This window comes from Benincasa hispida, chromosome 9, assembly GCF_027475165.1.
Source record: "Benincasa hispida cultivar pf3 chromosome 9, pf3_genome.v1.1, whole genome shotgun sequence".
Taxonomy (NCBI): Eukaryota; Viridiplantae; Streptophyta; class Magnoliopsida; order Cucurbitales; family Cucurbitaceae; genus Benincasa; species Benincasa hispida.
This window is the reverse complement of record NC_143486.1, coordinates 12,056,910-12,073,908: the sequence shown is the minus strand read 5'-3', so window position 1 is coordinate 12,073,908 and position 16,999 is coordinate 12,056,910.

Below are 16,999 nucleotides of genomic sequence, written 5' to 3'. Positions count from 1 at the left end.
TTTTAAAATTGGATTGAGATATACCTAAGTTCAAAGGTTCTAATGGGATTAGTAACCTAGTTTACTCTTTTTAAATTGGTTTAATAGAATTAAATTGATTGGCATAAAAGATTAAAATTGTATTAAATCTATCTATAAGGGACCTTTTGTCTAAGGCGGGCTCTGTCAAGGTTGGGGGTACTTAAGATGATAGAAATAGAGCACCCATACCTGGGAACCTACTTGAAAGGTAAATTAGATAGATTTTCTGCAAGTATGTAACAATTGGTCAAAGACTCCATTACAGAGTTTAATGGATGATGATCAAAAGTTGTTTCAACTATTCAAGGTAAAAGTTACTCTTGGGCAAACCTAAAAAGTCACTTAGTTAAAATCCTTAGCCGTGTTTTTTCTAAGTAAACTAAACCCTAGGTTATAAAATGCTCAGTGGGAGGAAGAGATGTATCTGATATGTCAATGATTCTACTCACGTTTCTCCCTGAATGTTCACATCGTGAGATTCATGCTTGGCCTCGTAGTGCTCTGGGAGCATCCCCCTTCGGATGGTATTTGTATGAGTGAATATCAAGGTGAACGGAGAGAGTGTTTATAGTAAGTGAGTGAAGGGTGTGTGTCAACACGTCCTACGATATCTGTCATCGGTTCGCAGTGAGATCATTCTATACCCTCGTGGCGCCTTGGGAGCGTCCCACTTCGGATGGGTTTTGTGTAGTTGGTCAAGATCAAAGTGAACTCTAGAAATGGATAGGTCTGCTTTAGTTTTTGCCCCAAACGTTTTTTCCCTTCGGATTGGCTTCTTGGGGCGGAACTCTAGGGCCTAAAATGGCAGGTCACTCTTACGGAAAATTGTTAGTAAGTTAATGATTTCTTGACCAAATCAATGATGGTTTGTCGTTATAGGAGCAAGAGTTGTTCTCGTACTAATGACTGGTTGAGAATTTCTCAAATCAGTGGAGGGATAATTGACCTCCCTTCGGCGGCTTTTGTCCTAAACCTTTGAGTCGTCATTGCAAACTAGATGTTACACAGGGTTCATGTTAAATTTGCTAAACCTTATTGGATGTTGTATGTTTTTTCAATGGGTATTTGCTTAAAACCTAACGTAGGTCAATGTGTTTTTGTTTTCAGTAACTTGTTTGTATTTCCATGTAATGCCTTTAATTTGACCAATTACATACAGTTGAAAGAGTCTTGTAAAATGTATTTCGTGGAAAATGACCTCGTATTTGTCATCGTTGAGGAATGTCCTCAAGTCCCGAACCTTGATGCACCACAAAGTCTTCGTAATGCATATGAGGTGTGGATGAAGGCTAATTCATTGACTTGACTTCACATTTTGGCTAGCATACCTGATGTTTTGGCCAAAAGGATTGAGAACATGATCATTGCACGCGAGATCATGGACTCATTGCAAGAATTGTTTGAACGTCAGTTCTTACTTTTCGAGCACAGAGGGATGGATGACAAAACCAGTAGTGTCAGTTCCCATGTTAAACTCCAGGAAGAGGAAGGAAATGTTGCTGACTCTGTTAAGGTTCATACAAGAGAAGTGTTCTCTGACATGGAACTTGGAGCTTATTTGGGTTCTGGTACTGATCCCACTACTCTCCAAAAGAGGAGGAAGTTTTAGAGACAGTAAATATGATTTATTCGTCTTAGAGACATGTTTGGTAGGTTGCTAATTTTTTCTTTTTTTTTTTGTCTCATTGGCACCAATAATAAAGACGCAGGTGGTTACAAAACATATTTAAACTAAATTAAAAATGTTTTCAAAATACAAGAGATTTTTAAAAATAATAATATATGTATATATTTCTTTTTATAAACTTGTTTTTATTTTTAAAATTTAGTTTAGAATTTAAACTAAGTCTAAAAGGTTGTGTTGTCCAAAATCTCACGTTGTCCTTCCATGTTTCAATTTTCATATGAGGTTCTAAAGATTTTTACTCTAAGAATAATTTTAAAATACTTACGAAAGATCAAAGATAAATAATATTACAAATTTTGAAAATATAGAGGAATTTTTCAAATAAAGAAAAAAGTTCAGTGATATTTTTTATAATTAAACCTCGAAATAAAAAAAATGTGTACCATAAATACGTAAAATATATATTATTTATGATTATAATAGAAAATAAAAATATATTAACCAGTAAGAGTTATAATTATAATTCATTAGTATTCACTATTGTTTTTAGTTTAATGTTGGTCGAAACTCATACCTCAAATTTTTTAGTTGAAGATACTTTTTAACCAGCCAATCTATACTTGAAACTTATTAATCAAAAGTATCTTTTAATTAGTTAAGTTAGGTTAAGATTAGGGTTGGCAAAAATTTCCGTGAGGTTGGGTCCCCACCCCGATCGGTTTGACTGGGGATCTAACCAGGTCCTCGGTTGGGACAGGGAGGGTATCCCTGCGCCCGTCCCCATCCCTGATTAAATTCCCCCCTCCTGGCCCATTGTCAACCGTAGTTAAGATTGACTAATGTTTAAATTAATAAAATTTAGTGGTGTTTTTATATGAACTAATTCGTTGGAAATTAACTTATAATCTATCTAAATGTCATTCTATTGATTTTTTTAATACATTAATCACAATATTTTAGGAAAAAATACAAGTTTAGTCATAAAATTTCTTATTCGTAAAACTTTCAATTTTCTTTATAAGTCTAGTCCACATCATGTACAAATTTTAGTGATTTATTAGACACAAATCATAACATTTAGGAACTATACTTTATATTTAATTTTTATTTAGAAAAAATAACATGGCAGTTATTAAATACAAGGGTCAAGGTCAAGAGATAATTCAATAATAAATTTGAGGTCTTTTTTTAAGAAATTATTGATGACCATCGTTGAATGAAAAATTTTGGCGAATTAAATTTTGTCACGTCATCACAACGAAAGCCCAAGCTTATTTGAAAATTATAAATTGGATCAGGCTAAGTAATTAAAATCGCTCAAGCTCAATCAAATTCAAGCCCATGGTAAAAACTTGGACGTACTTCCTCATTTGGGGAGGTTGGAAGTATTGACAATGAAGTGTTGAAACTCCAAAGACTTAAAAATTGAAGCTCTGAAGATTTCAAGATTCCGTAGCTTTGATCGACTTTAAGATTGCAACCTTTTGAAAATGGAAGACTTGGAAAACTAAAATTTCATTGAATTTCATAAGACTAAAGCTCTTACCGATCTCAAGCTTACAACTTCCTAAAGATTAGAAGAATCAGAGGTTGAAGCTCTGAAGCTCTGAAGATGTAAAACTTGAATCTGAAGAATACAATTTTCTCAAAATTTTGAAGATCAACAGACAGACTAAAGCTCTGAAGAGAGGAAGCTTTGAATATTACAATTTTGAAGAATTGATGATCGAAGCTCTCAAAATCTGATGATTGAAGTTATGAAGATTTGAAGATTGAAACGCCCAAGTTCTGGAGCTTCAAAGTCTGAAACTCCAGGGGTTTGAGGAACTGAAGGCTGAAGCTCTAAAGCGCTAACGACTGAAATTCCAAGGTTGAAGCTTTAAAGATATGGAGAATAAAACTCCTTTGAAGATCAAAAGACATACTAAAGCTCTGAAGGTTAAAGCTTTCAAGTCCTGAAGATCAATGCTCTTAAGCTCTCAATGTTAAAGATTGAAGCTTTTCAAGTTCCAAAGACTGAAGTACACAAGTTCCGAAGAACTGAAGATCGAGAATATTAGAAGCTTCAAAGATTGGAAGACTTCAACAAGTTGACCGTATCTTCACAACCTATAAGCTGAAGATTCAATCTCCTCAAACTAAAGAAGAAACTCACAAGCAGATCAACAAGCCAGAAGCCGATCTAAACCGATCAACAAGCCACAGGTTGGTCCAAATTGATCAAAAAAGCCCAAAAGCTACTCCAAGCTAATCGAAAACTCCAAAGGTTGATTCTCCAAGAAGATCAACAAGCTTAAAGGTTGATCGTCCAACAAGATCAACAAGCTTGAGGATTAAAGTCCAAAGACTGCTCCAAGTTGATCATCAAGCCTAAAGGTTGATTCTTCAAGAAGATCATCAAGCCCAGAGGCCGATCATCTAAGAAGTTTAACAAGCTTAAAGACTAAAGTTTATTTTTCGAGAGAAAGCATTAAATGATTATATATTAGAGATTTTACTGACCATACTGAAGAAATTAATACAAATACTAAATTCAAATTTCAAAATTAAATTTATGTCGAAATCTCATGTGAATAGATTGGTATGCTCAGTAGGGTCTCTCTACCTTTCATCACTTTCTTTCATATAGGATTAAATGGCATTTAAAAATAACGCTTCCAAATATTCAAGTGATGCTTACACGGAACCAATTACTTATGGTCACTCCAAGGAAATCCAACAATTTGAAGAGCAGCAAGTCTCTGATATGGCAAAGAACATATGTGAGCAAGTGATTAAATTAGCAAACGTTGGGGTTGTCATCAAAGAGAAACCCTTAGTTAATAAATCTACTTCATCTTTTAAACAATCAAGGGATAAGGCATCGACATAAATATAATATCAGTAATGATGGTCGGCGTCGGAGCAGGTGAAGAAAGAATAGCTAAACTAGAAAAGAAGGTGAGCATGCTGATGAAGACAATTGAAGAGAGATTTTGAAATTGTATCTCTAAAGAATCACACTGAAAGTCGTAATGCTGTTGAATCAAGTCAAACACCTGCTGCAAGGATAATGACAAAGGTGAAAGGAATCGATTTCCCGCCCAGCGTAAGCAAATGATCGCTTTTCTTTGAAATCATTTTATAGAACTTAATTAAACAGAGAAATATCGGGAACTTATAGGATAAACATTCATCCTTAAGCATGCTTTTAAGAGTATAGGGAGGAATAAGAGAAGAAAATAAACTTACACTTGAAGATCCCATCTTCTTGCTTCCTCTCCAGGGTCACGATCAAGAACGGAACTCCTTCTTCCGAACCCAAACACCACGAACACAATAGGAAACATTTTGCTTCCCGGACACCACAAAGAAAGTCTTCCTTGTTATTCTCAAGGAGAGAACCAAAGGCAAAGTGGTGGGCTTGCCTATGGACTTTTGTAAGGGAAGAAGAAGAGAGATCTTGAGATGGAATTTTTCATAGATGAACGTTACAGAGGAAGAGATCTTGCAGAGAGAACCATTCTCCTACTTCTTCATTTCACGTAAAAAATCAACTCATTTATTTTTCTCCTTTACAACTCGTTTAATTGAGAGAATAGAGTTAAAAAATAACTCATTCAATAATTCCCAAGAAGTTATGCTTAATTTGAATTTCAAATTTTCAAAATTTAATTATATTACATTAATATAATTAAATACCATAACTTATATCTTATATAATATATAATTTATAATTTATTATATCACATATAATATAACCTATAGTTTATAATTGTCTAATATAACTATAGTATTAATATCGATTATATTTATATTAATTTTAACCTATAATTTTTTATACGAATCACATTCATATAATAATATTTAAATCATATTCAAATAACAACTTCTCTCATCAAACTATATAGATTTAATATGAATCATATTCACATTAATTAGTTTTTATATGAATCTCATTCATATAATAAATACTTGAATCATATTCAAATATTTATCTCTTTCATATAATGCATCAACATACATAACATTTTATAATGTTTCAATATACATTATAATGTATCAACATACATTATATTAGTTGTATCTTATACAATTAATTTTCTCTAATTAATTTGAACAATTCAAATCAAACCAAAATTATTTGATTCTCTTTAGTCTTTATTGAACTAACAAGAAAACCTTATGGACCTACAGATTGAAGCTCTGATGATACGAGATTAATTGCTTAAACTCTTTAATTAAATTAATCAACATTCATTAATTGTCAGTCACTCTATTAAAGACTGATAATTGCAATCTTCGCACTGTAGATATATTTTCATGTCCATTGGATATAACCAATCAACAGTACGTTGACCCTTCACAAATTGTTCGTAAGTACAGCTGGGACAAATTACCATTTTACTCCTGTAATTACATCTAACTTCTTAAGTACAACTAATCCTTATAATGAACAATTAGTCATAGTCTCACTATAACTAGACCCCTCTCTGGCTAGTGAGAGGGTGAGGACTCTCATTGTTTAGGACCTGGAATTAGTCTTTAAGGGAACAATTCATCTATTTGCTCTAACAAAGGGAAGGAATGAATTCCATCTTGTGTAGTTGAGTTCAAAGGGTTGCCATCATAGGCAGGAGTTTACAACTCACTCAAGATTAAGGTCAAGTCACCTACGGTCATTCTGGTGAAATGTAAGTCTCTTCTAGTAACGGTGTTATAAAGAGGGACTCAACATTTCGTGGTCCAGTTTTATACAAACTCTTTGTATAGATACCCCCGCTCATATGTCTCCACATGAATGATCAGGACCAGATCATTTGTAATACTTTACAACAATTATAACATTTATAAAGCGGGTTGTATCATTAGTGTTATTAGGATATGACACTCAACCTTATCCATATACTACAGACCATTTAGGTTACTACTTAAACATGATCACCTATATGTCCACCACATACATGTTTAAGTTACATGAAATAACCTTGGATTTTTCTTTAATGGCACCATTGATTCAAATAACATATAACTTGATGGAACGAACACATGCACAATGGAAGAAAAATGGATTTAAAATACTCTAATTAGGTTAATTATAAAGGATAAACATGCAATAAAACAAGTAAAAAGGGGGAAAAGAATACAACCTTTGTAGACATTGAATCTTCTCCAAATTAGCTCCAATCTCCTCACGAACGGTACGTAGACCACTACGAGAGTCTTCTCGACTATTCTACTGTAACGACCCGACCCCCTAGGACTTAAGTTAGGCCTTTACTAAATACGTGCATGCATGGAACTCAAAATGACACTCGGTTATGGCGAAATAAATACTAATTAAATAAGGTAAGTTCAAAAGTCTTACATTAAATTCAAATATTAAATCAATAGTAGGGTACCCATAAATCATAATGGATAATAAATAAGTCTGAAAAATGATTCTTAAATGTAAGTTTAAAATGGTTCTTAAATGTAAGTTTTAAACATCAAAACTAAAAATTAAGAGAAACATGAAATGAACTCTAAATCTCATGATGCGGAAGTGTAAAAACTAGTCCCAGTGGCTCGATCACGAATTCGCTTGTCCATCGCTGGTGCATCTCTACCCTTACCTGAAACAACAACATGAGAAAGAATGAGTATAAAATACTCAGTAAGTAACCCCACTACTGGGGTCAAACTAGGCATCTATGTCCTCTAGATACCCACCTCTGGTGAAACATATAAACTGCTCTAGTCTTCATGGGACTCATACATGCATGAAAAACTTATTTCTATCCTACTGTAGTTAAGTATGTCCACTACCTCTAGTAAGTTTCGTAGGACCTGCAACCTCTGGTGAATCCCAAAGGAAACAAAATCTCTTACATACGCATGGTTATGCATACACCTCTTTCGTTTACACATAACCCACTTTATGTGTACCTTTTTCATACACATGGTTACGTATGCACCTCTTTCGTAACACATAACCCACTGAATATGTACCTCTGTCGTACATCTAGTTATGTATACACCTCTTTCGTTTACACATAACCCACTGAGTATGTACCTCTTTCGTACACCCCAGATATTCTTTATAAAGGTAGGGATGCGTACCTCTTCGTACACATGGTTAAGTATACACCTTTCGTATACACATAACCCACTGAGTATGTACCTCTTTCGTACACCCTAGTACCCTCTGGGTATGTATCACTTTCATACACACCAGCCCTAGTACATCTCTTTCATGTACTAGCGCCTTTGGACGTGCATCACTTTCATGCAGTCACATAGTCTGGAAAGGAAAATAGATTGCATCTAACTTCATATTACATATAACATTCACCTAATCATGAATCCTCTAAAATCTTTTGATCAAGGTTAGGCTAGTTAACCTCAACATACTTAATTAATCTAGTATTAATGGATCCACTCTAGTGCATCATTTTCACTCACTAACTCATGTAACAATCAAACATTTGAAATTTCATAATGCATCATATAACTTACGTACTTTCATAATAAATCACATCAATAAGCACATCAACAAAATGCTCCAACTTTCACCTAACTTTAAGACATTTCCGTAGTGGTGTCGCTTAACTCATAATTTAGGGTCATGCCAAATTGTCCTTTTAATATATTTCATAAATTTCTAAATCATGCTCATACATTAACGTGCTTCAGTCATATTATCACATGCTCATATATCTTTTCTAAACAGTCTATTAAATCTCAGAACAGTCAAAATTATCCTTGTAACTAGTCTTACAATCCTTAACGTCAACAGATCAAATACAACCATATAGAATCACATACCATCTCATGCTAGCATTCAAGTGTCTATGTGCATAAATAAATAATTTAGATCTCGTACCAGAACATACTTTGATTATATTATACTATTAGTCTATCATGCTATCATTCTGCCATAACATTCATTTATCATGCTAGCATACATCTAATGCCTGGCCCATGGGCAGTTCCAGTAGTAAGATTACTTATCTCTAATCGCAAACTCTAGAAACTAGAAGCTCAACCTCTTCCTTGCCCAATGGAACCTTGAATCAAACAAACATGCAAAACAACTTTAATCCTTATTGGTTGTTGTTCGAAATTTGGAGCCATTAAGAAGTGGGTAACTCAAATCTAATGTCGAAATAGAATAGGGAACTGTCGAACAATTGTCAAAAAAGGGAAAAACGTTGTTGTTAGGGTGTTTTGATCATGCGAGATGCTGCTTAAAGTTGCTAGAAGTCGCAAGCATTGTGGCCCAAGTTGTATACTGCGACGTCAGAGGACATTGGTTGGAGATCGTGGGCATTGTCGTTGTTCATTGGAAGGAGAAAACGAACAGATGGGAGGTGGGGTTTGATTTTTTTAAAAAACAACAACAACAATAATAATAATAGTAATAATAAAACAAAAAAGGAAATAAGTATAATTACATTTAATTCCTTTATGTTTCAAAAGAAAATTAATTCCTGCTATTAATTTCCAATTTGAATAATTTCACGCCAACAACTAAATTCCCACACTTACACTTGAAGTCCAAAATTCCAAAAATGCCCTCCAACTAATAACAATTACTGAAATTCCAAATAATAAAGTTACTGAAATTACATTATTACTAAAAAATATGCGAGGTATTACATCTACGGCCTTAGAACAGGATGGTGGGATCCGTTGAATGACTAGTTTGGAGAGAGAAAGGTTAAGACTTAGAGAGAAAATTGTTAAGAGATTATCACATAATCTAATTCAATTCCACTATGGCCAAAAGTTTAGAAATCCAATAAACACTCCTTTTTAAAGACCATTACATGCAAAACATGCAACCTTGAGTTTGTTGAAAATTTGACACTAAAAAATCCACTAACTCAAAGTCGGATTTAGTGGGGCAAGTGTCTTCAAATGAAGACAACATTTAGCAATTCAATAGTTGGAATTTCTCACTCATAAATGTTGGATCTTTCCACTAACTTGGTCAAAGTTTGACTCTCAAAGTCCAAGGTCAACAAATTTGACTTTCATTGTATTTTTGACCTAGTCAATAATTTGACTTTTAATGCAATTTTGACCAATTCTATTTAATTTCAAAATTAATTCTATTAATCAATTTTAAAATTAAATTAATAATTAATTAAACAATTTAATTGACTTAACTTAATATTAAATCCAACACCAATCCCAATTTATGTGAATCCCTATTCATAATCTTGATATTTAAATCTTATTTAAATATCTCCCATTTTCTCTCTCTTTATGTTTAATTCACAATTAAACATTAGGTTAAATATATTGTATATATTTAACACTTTTCTCCAAAAACCGCTTCAAATTCATTTATCACACTGTTATAAGGTATAGTCCGGTATGAGCTAGTAAGGGGACCTCATGGACCTACAGATCATGGGCTCCAACGATCTGCGATTAACCAGCTAAACTCTTTAGCCTAATTAACCACCATTCGTTAACTATCGGGTCACTCCACTAAAGCCCAGTAGTTGCACTTCCCTCATTGTAGATATATTATGTCCACTCGAGACAACCATGATTAGTAAGTTAATTCTTCATAGGTTGTTCGTAATAACGGTTGAGTCAAAAGCTATTTTACTCCCGAGATTACATCTTGCTTCTTAAGTCCCACCGATCCTCTGATGAACAATTAGCTTGTGATCCAATCACTAACCGAGTCCCTCTTGGGCCAATAAGAGGGTGGGGCCTCTTGTTCAAGATTCAGAGTCAACACTTAAGGGAACAACCTCTCTACTATTCCTAAAAGCGGGTAGGAATGAATTCCGTCCTCCACCCAATGTCCCCAATTATCTATCGGGTCTTACCCTTAAAAAGGGAGGCTTATTGAGCTGACACTATTGAGCCAACCCTCACCCATACAAATCTAAGGATAATCTCGAATAAATAAGAGTTCATAGTTAGCTTAGGATTAAGGTCAAGTTACCTAGGTCATCGCTTTGAAATAGTCAACCTTAAATAGTAAACAACGTTATAAAGTAAGAGTGACTTAATTCTTGGTCCGATCTTATGCAAACTCATTTACATAGGACGCCCCCGCTCCTTATGTGAATACATGAATGAATCAGGATCACTTCATTTGTAGCACTTTACAACAAATTGTAACAACTACAAAGTGGACCGCATCCAATAGTGTTACCAGAATAAGGCATCAAACCTTATTTGTATACTATAGATCATTTTGACTATTTACTCAAACCCGATCCACTCTTATGTCTCTACATAAAGTTCAAGTACTCATGTAATAGTAATGGATCTTTTAGTTTATTAGATTTATTTCTAAAAACGAAATAAACAATTCATATATTCAATAACAACTTTATTGATTTACAGAATAAGTTTATTGTTTACAAACCACAAGTTTTAGGACATAAAACCCAAATATAACTACGAGACTTTAGGGCATACATCCCAATAAAAGGGAAGTCAATGTTGCAAGAAAGCCAAGAACAATGTTCAACTTCAAATGCTTCGTTGTGACTCCAACAATTGCAAGATATGATTACAAACTCTATTAAAGCTCAATATGGCGGTCATTCTCAAAGTTCTCTCTTGTATTCTAAACTATATATAAAAAGAATTGATAATTTAACAATGCCAACCAAATACCAGCCACCTAAGTTTCAACAATTTGAAGGGAAGGGCAATTCAAATCAACATGTTGCTCATTTCATCGAAACATGTGAAAATGTTGATACAAAAGGGGACTTATTTGTGAAACCCAAATTTCAATTTCCCTACTTAAGAAGGTAACTAAGAGAATTAACTAAGCATAAGGTAAATCCTATGGAAGAGGAGAAAAATTTTAAGTGTTTGAATAGATTTTCTTTGAGTAGTTTTGAGATAAGTCGTAACTAATGGAATTTGATTGAGTGTGAAGTCAAAAGAAACCATGCATTGGATGTTAGAAACATTAACGGATGAGATAGGCTAAGTTGTAGAGGTTAAAAAAAGTTAAGCATTGAAGCCAAGGGCAACCATGTGTAGAGATGATGAGGTTGGGACGCAGGTTGGCCGAAGCGTTGGCAAGAGGCATTGTCAAGAGTTGCTTATGCGTTGAGGCTGTGTGAGTGAGAGTGGAGAGAGCGAGATAATGAGCGTTAGGTGGACGATCGTATAGCTTTGTGCGGGCGCTGAGTGATGCGCTAGATGATCGTGTAGCTGCAGGCGACGCTAAACGATGTGAAGAGATGCGCTAGACGATTGTGTAGCTATAGGCGGTGCTAAACGATGTGAAGAGATGCACTAGATGATAGAGCTACACGATAGGCAATGACACTAAATGATCAGCACAAGTGCTAGATGATAAGATAAAAGTAGAAAATAAACGATAGCGCTAGATGATAACACTGGACGATAGCACTAAACGATGAATGCAAAACACTAGACGATGCGTTAGGCGCGGGCGCTGAATGATAGACTATACGATGGCATTACACGATGAGCGTGAGCGCTACACGATAGGCAAAACACTGGACAATGGGGCGTTCGACGATAGATGCAGACGCTGGGCGATGGCGTTATACAATAAGCAGACGTGGTAGACGATAGGCGCCAGCGCTACATGATGGAGCTAAATGATAGGCATAGGAGCTATGTGATAGGCCATTCACTGAACGATGAGCATCAGTGAGATTTTTTAGAGCAAGAGTATACTAAACGATTGAGCTACTTGATGGGGCATAGGTACTATGTGATGGGACGTAGGCACTAGACGATTGGCAACAACGAGAGGGCTGAATGTTAAGCGACAACGAGAGATTAGCTAAACGATAAGCTATACGATGAGGTGTAAATGCTATACAATGGTCAGGCATGATACGATGTACTACATGACAAGGATCTGAGAGTTGTGGGCTAGAAAGATTAACAAGACATATAGCGATCAATGGAAATGCCTAAAGATCATGCAGATTGAGCTGGGCGAAGGAGAAAACATGAAAATCAGTTAAGTTAAGTTGGAAAAAAAGGAATGAGACACTTCAAATAGGAGGTCGAGAGGTTAGGCGTTGGCAGATTGAAAAGAGAACACCTGGACATGCTTCAAGGTGGAGGTGTCAAGCAAAGGTGAAGGGTAAAACGCTTATAAATAGGGGCAGGAGGCTTCACTTCAATTCATAAAACATTTCCATTCTGAAAGATCACTTAAAAAGGAGTAAGTAAGAGTAAATAAGAGAAATTCATGCATTGAACGGAGGAAAAGCAATGCTAATCTGAGTGGTGATCAAAATAGTGGCATTGGGTGGAGCAAATTTTACGGATAGACAACTGTGCCAAGTTCAAACGAGGAGTTATTCCAAACTACTTTTGCAAATCATGTGATTTTTAGACTAAAAGCTTTTAATTGAATGTAGTTTTGGTATGAGGGCTGCTATAAGAAAATTCTAACTCTAAGGCTATCAGATTTAATGAAAACTGAGAGGTGTTCACCAGTGAGAAGATAGCCAGGCCGAGTAGAGTAAACTTGAGACTCCAAATTTTTGAGAGGGAATCTTAAGGGAAAATTTTAAGGTAAGATAGTTAAAACATTTTAAAACATTTTTGTAGAAGGAAATTTCTTGAGATAAGGTTCGGAATGATAAGTAATCTAAGCTTGAAGTTGAATCTGAAATAGGATTCAACAAGAGATCAAGGGAAACTGGGTGAACTGGGAAGAAGAAGCAATTCCAACAAATCACTATGAGTGGTTTCTTATTTTAGTCTTTTAGCAAACTTTGAATTAATATGCTATTGTTTATGAATGAATGCTTATACCATGATGTGAGCATGGGATTGGGATGGTCAGGGGGTCAATGAACCAAGCTCCTGAGCCCAAGGTGGGGTCTCACAAGATGGTCAGGGGACTGAGAAGTCTAGTTCCTAAGCCTGTGGGAGAAACCTTGCATGAGATGGTCAGAGGGCCGACAGGCCTAGCTTATGAGCCCATGATAGGGAGAACTATGTGCACACAAGTTTAGATGTGAAACATTAACTATCTACCGTGGGTGTAGGTGGGTTTGTGAAAAGCTTCATTCAAGATAGAGGTTTGCATAGTAACCTCATGTTATGATGTTATAAGTTGAAATAGACTTATAATTGTGATTCCACTCACTGGGCTTCAAAAGCTCATGTTTTATTTTCATGTTTTCCTTGCAGGTAGCAGAAGAGTCCAGGTTGTAGGAAGTGGTCAAGGCCTGCCACAAGATAGAATTATTACTAGAACAAAAGTTTGTAGTCAGAATGGGGCTACGATTTTTAAAATATAGTGTAAAACTTGTAAACTTGTATCCTAAACAAAGTATGTGATTTCATTTATTCCATTAAGTTTTCCACTGCAATATTAAGTATTTTAAAGGAAACTAGTAAGAATGAGCAATAAGTGTCATGAAAGAGTGACATCTGTTGTCTTCACACCTCCTCTTAGGTAAGAGATGAAATCTAGGAGGGGGTGTGACATTATTGATCAAACAGTTTGTTCGAACATTGAAAGAAAATGCTTTTGATTGGTACATTGACTTGGAGTCCAAGTCAATTGATAGTTAGAAACTAAAGGAACTTGCTTACAAGAGATCCATGAGCGAAAGCAGATCGTCTAAATCCCATTTCGATTGAAAACAAACATTTACAACAAACATACAGATTATGCATCTTAATAAAAATTACAGCATGCTTTTGAACAAGAAATAGAGTTTAGAGATTATACCTTTGAAGAACACTTCTTCACGTAAATCCCTCGAACTGTGACGAATTCCTCGAACAGTCACAAACTCCTCGAACAACAACAAGAATGAACCAAAAAGGAGGACACTACCACTTGGTATCCTTAGTATTCTCAGGGTGAGAACTCGGGAGTGGTAGGCTCTGACTATTTTGGTTAGGATGGAGTTTGTGAGTTCGGAGGAAGAAGATGATTGAAGAAGAAGACTATCATATAGCAAAGTTCTTCAATCGTATAGATATCAAAGTCTATCGTATAGGCTCTGTTGAAATCGTGTAGATTTTCTCTCATGTTATGTAAGTTATATTTGGAATAATAAAATCATATTTTATTTATTCCATTTTCCATAAAAAACTACTTAACCACCCACTAAGGTGATTAGAGAGAAAAAGGGTTTATTATCCAAAATAATAAATAATATAAATAAATATGATAACCAATTCAATTATATATGATATAATTGACATAATGTATTTGATACATTATTGTTTAAATGGGGGATATTTGAATGTGATTCAAATATATTTTCTATGAATGAGATTCATAGATGTTAAATTTAATATAAATATGATTTATATTAAATGCCATAAAATAGAGAAAAAAAGAACTATAGTTTATATTGTATATGATGCAATATTAAAACTATAGATTATAAATAAAATATGATAACCAACTTACCATATTGGGAGTACAAACGAAATTGGTGTATTTTGTTCTAGAGATATGATCTTCTTGAGCCAATGACAACAGTTTGTTGCCTTGTTCCTTTTGGGAGTACTAGAAGTGCTTGGTGAAAATCTCCTCCAAACACAAATACTTTTCCTTCAAATGGTTCAGAACAGTCCATTATATCCCTTAACGATCGATCAACAAATTCAGTTGTATGTCTTTTTTCCATAGGTGCCTCATCCCATATTATTAGTCTTACTTTTCGAGTTAGTTTTGTTGTGACACTCTGCTTTGATATATTACATATTGTCGAATCAGAAGCCTGTAACGGAATTTTGAATCTAGAATGTGTTTTTCGACCTCCTGGTAAAATTGATGCTGCTACACCAGATGTTGTTGCTAAAGCTATCATTCCTTTTGATCTAACTGTTGCTAGAAGTGCTCGATACAAAAAGGTTTTTCCAGTTCCTCATGGCCCGCCGATAAAAAAAAGTCTAACATTTATTACCATCAATTATTTCCATGATAATATCATATGCAATTTTTTGTTCATCATTTAATTTTGTTGATGCTAAAACATCTTCATCATCTACTGTAATGAATTCTTCATCTTTTATCTCTGCCATTGACATGAAATCGTCATCAGAGTTATCCTTAATTATTGGAGGGAGATCAAATTGTGTTGTATTTTTGCCCATGGATTGAAGAAAGTAATTTATGTTTTTCAAAACCAATTGAACTTGTTGTTCAGTTGGTACATCATTTGATCAATTATAGTCTTCCATCATCAATGAGATTTTTTTTTTTTTTTTTTTTTTTTAAAGATTTTGGTTATACCAATAAGAAACCAATTGTTGATTTGGAAGATGTAGCTGTAGATATATAACTAGTAGAGATATTTCATTTAGTCTAAAATCAAATATTCTCCACAGTACTTCTGGCATAGAAACCCACCTAGCATCTTGAAAGTTTTGAATCTCATTTATAATAACATCTTCGTCATCATTTACTATTGAAACTGCTGCTCTATCATGATCTTTATATATATATTTATACAAATATTTGACCACCTTAATTGTGGAATAAATCTCAACATTGATGTGACAATTGTATCATTAGAGAAGATATGTATTAAAAATAACTACTCATTGACTATCTAACATGGCATTGCGAATGCATACTTGTGAATGGAATTTATATCTATTACTATTTATATATTTTTTAAATTTAAAACATGCATTCATGCATGACATAGAAAAAAATTCGTAACTATTGTAAAAATTGCATACTTTTATTCCATCATTTCATCTGCGATATATTGGATATGAATCCTTTCCTTGCATAGCATGAGAAGAATATGACTTGGGATAGTGGAATCTACATGCTCCATTCACCATACATGGGCTATCTTTTTTCAATGCTTCACATAGTCCATGTATCATGTGTTTAACAACTATCTCGTGAAGAACTGGGTTTACTGTTGTGGAGAGTAAAATTAAATCCAAATAGTTTAATTAAATCCAAGTTTTGGATAAAGCCAGTTGAGCTAGAAGGTGGACTAAGGAAAGCCAGCCAAGCTTGACAAGTAACTCGAGCGTGGAAGCTCATAGACTTTCAAATGGCTTTTGGCTAAAACAATATTGTATCTTGTGGATATAGAATAATATATGCATAAATAAGAAATATATATGTATATGTAAATTTAAGTAAAGAAATATATATGTATATGTATATTTAAGTAAAGAAATATATATGTATATATATATATATAAGTAAAAAAAGTATATATACATGTGAGTATATTTTAATAAAGGAATATATATGTGTATATATATTTAAGTATATATAATAATAATAATAATAATAATAAGAAGAAGAAGAAGAAGAAGAAGAAGAAGAAGAAGCGAGGGGTGGTAGCCGAGCTGCCCGCCCCTCAAATGTGGAGCACCAACTGTAGAGGCTGCCAGCCAGGCTGTGAAGCC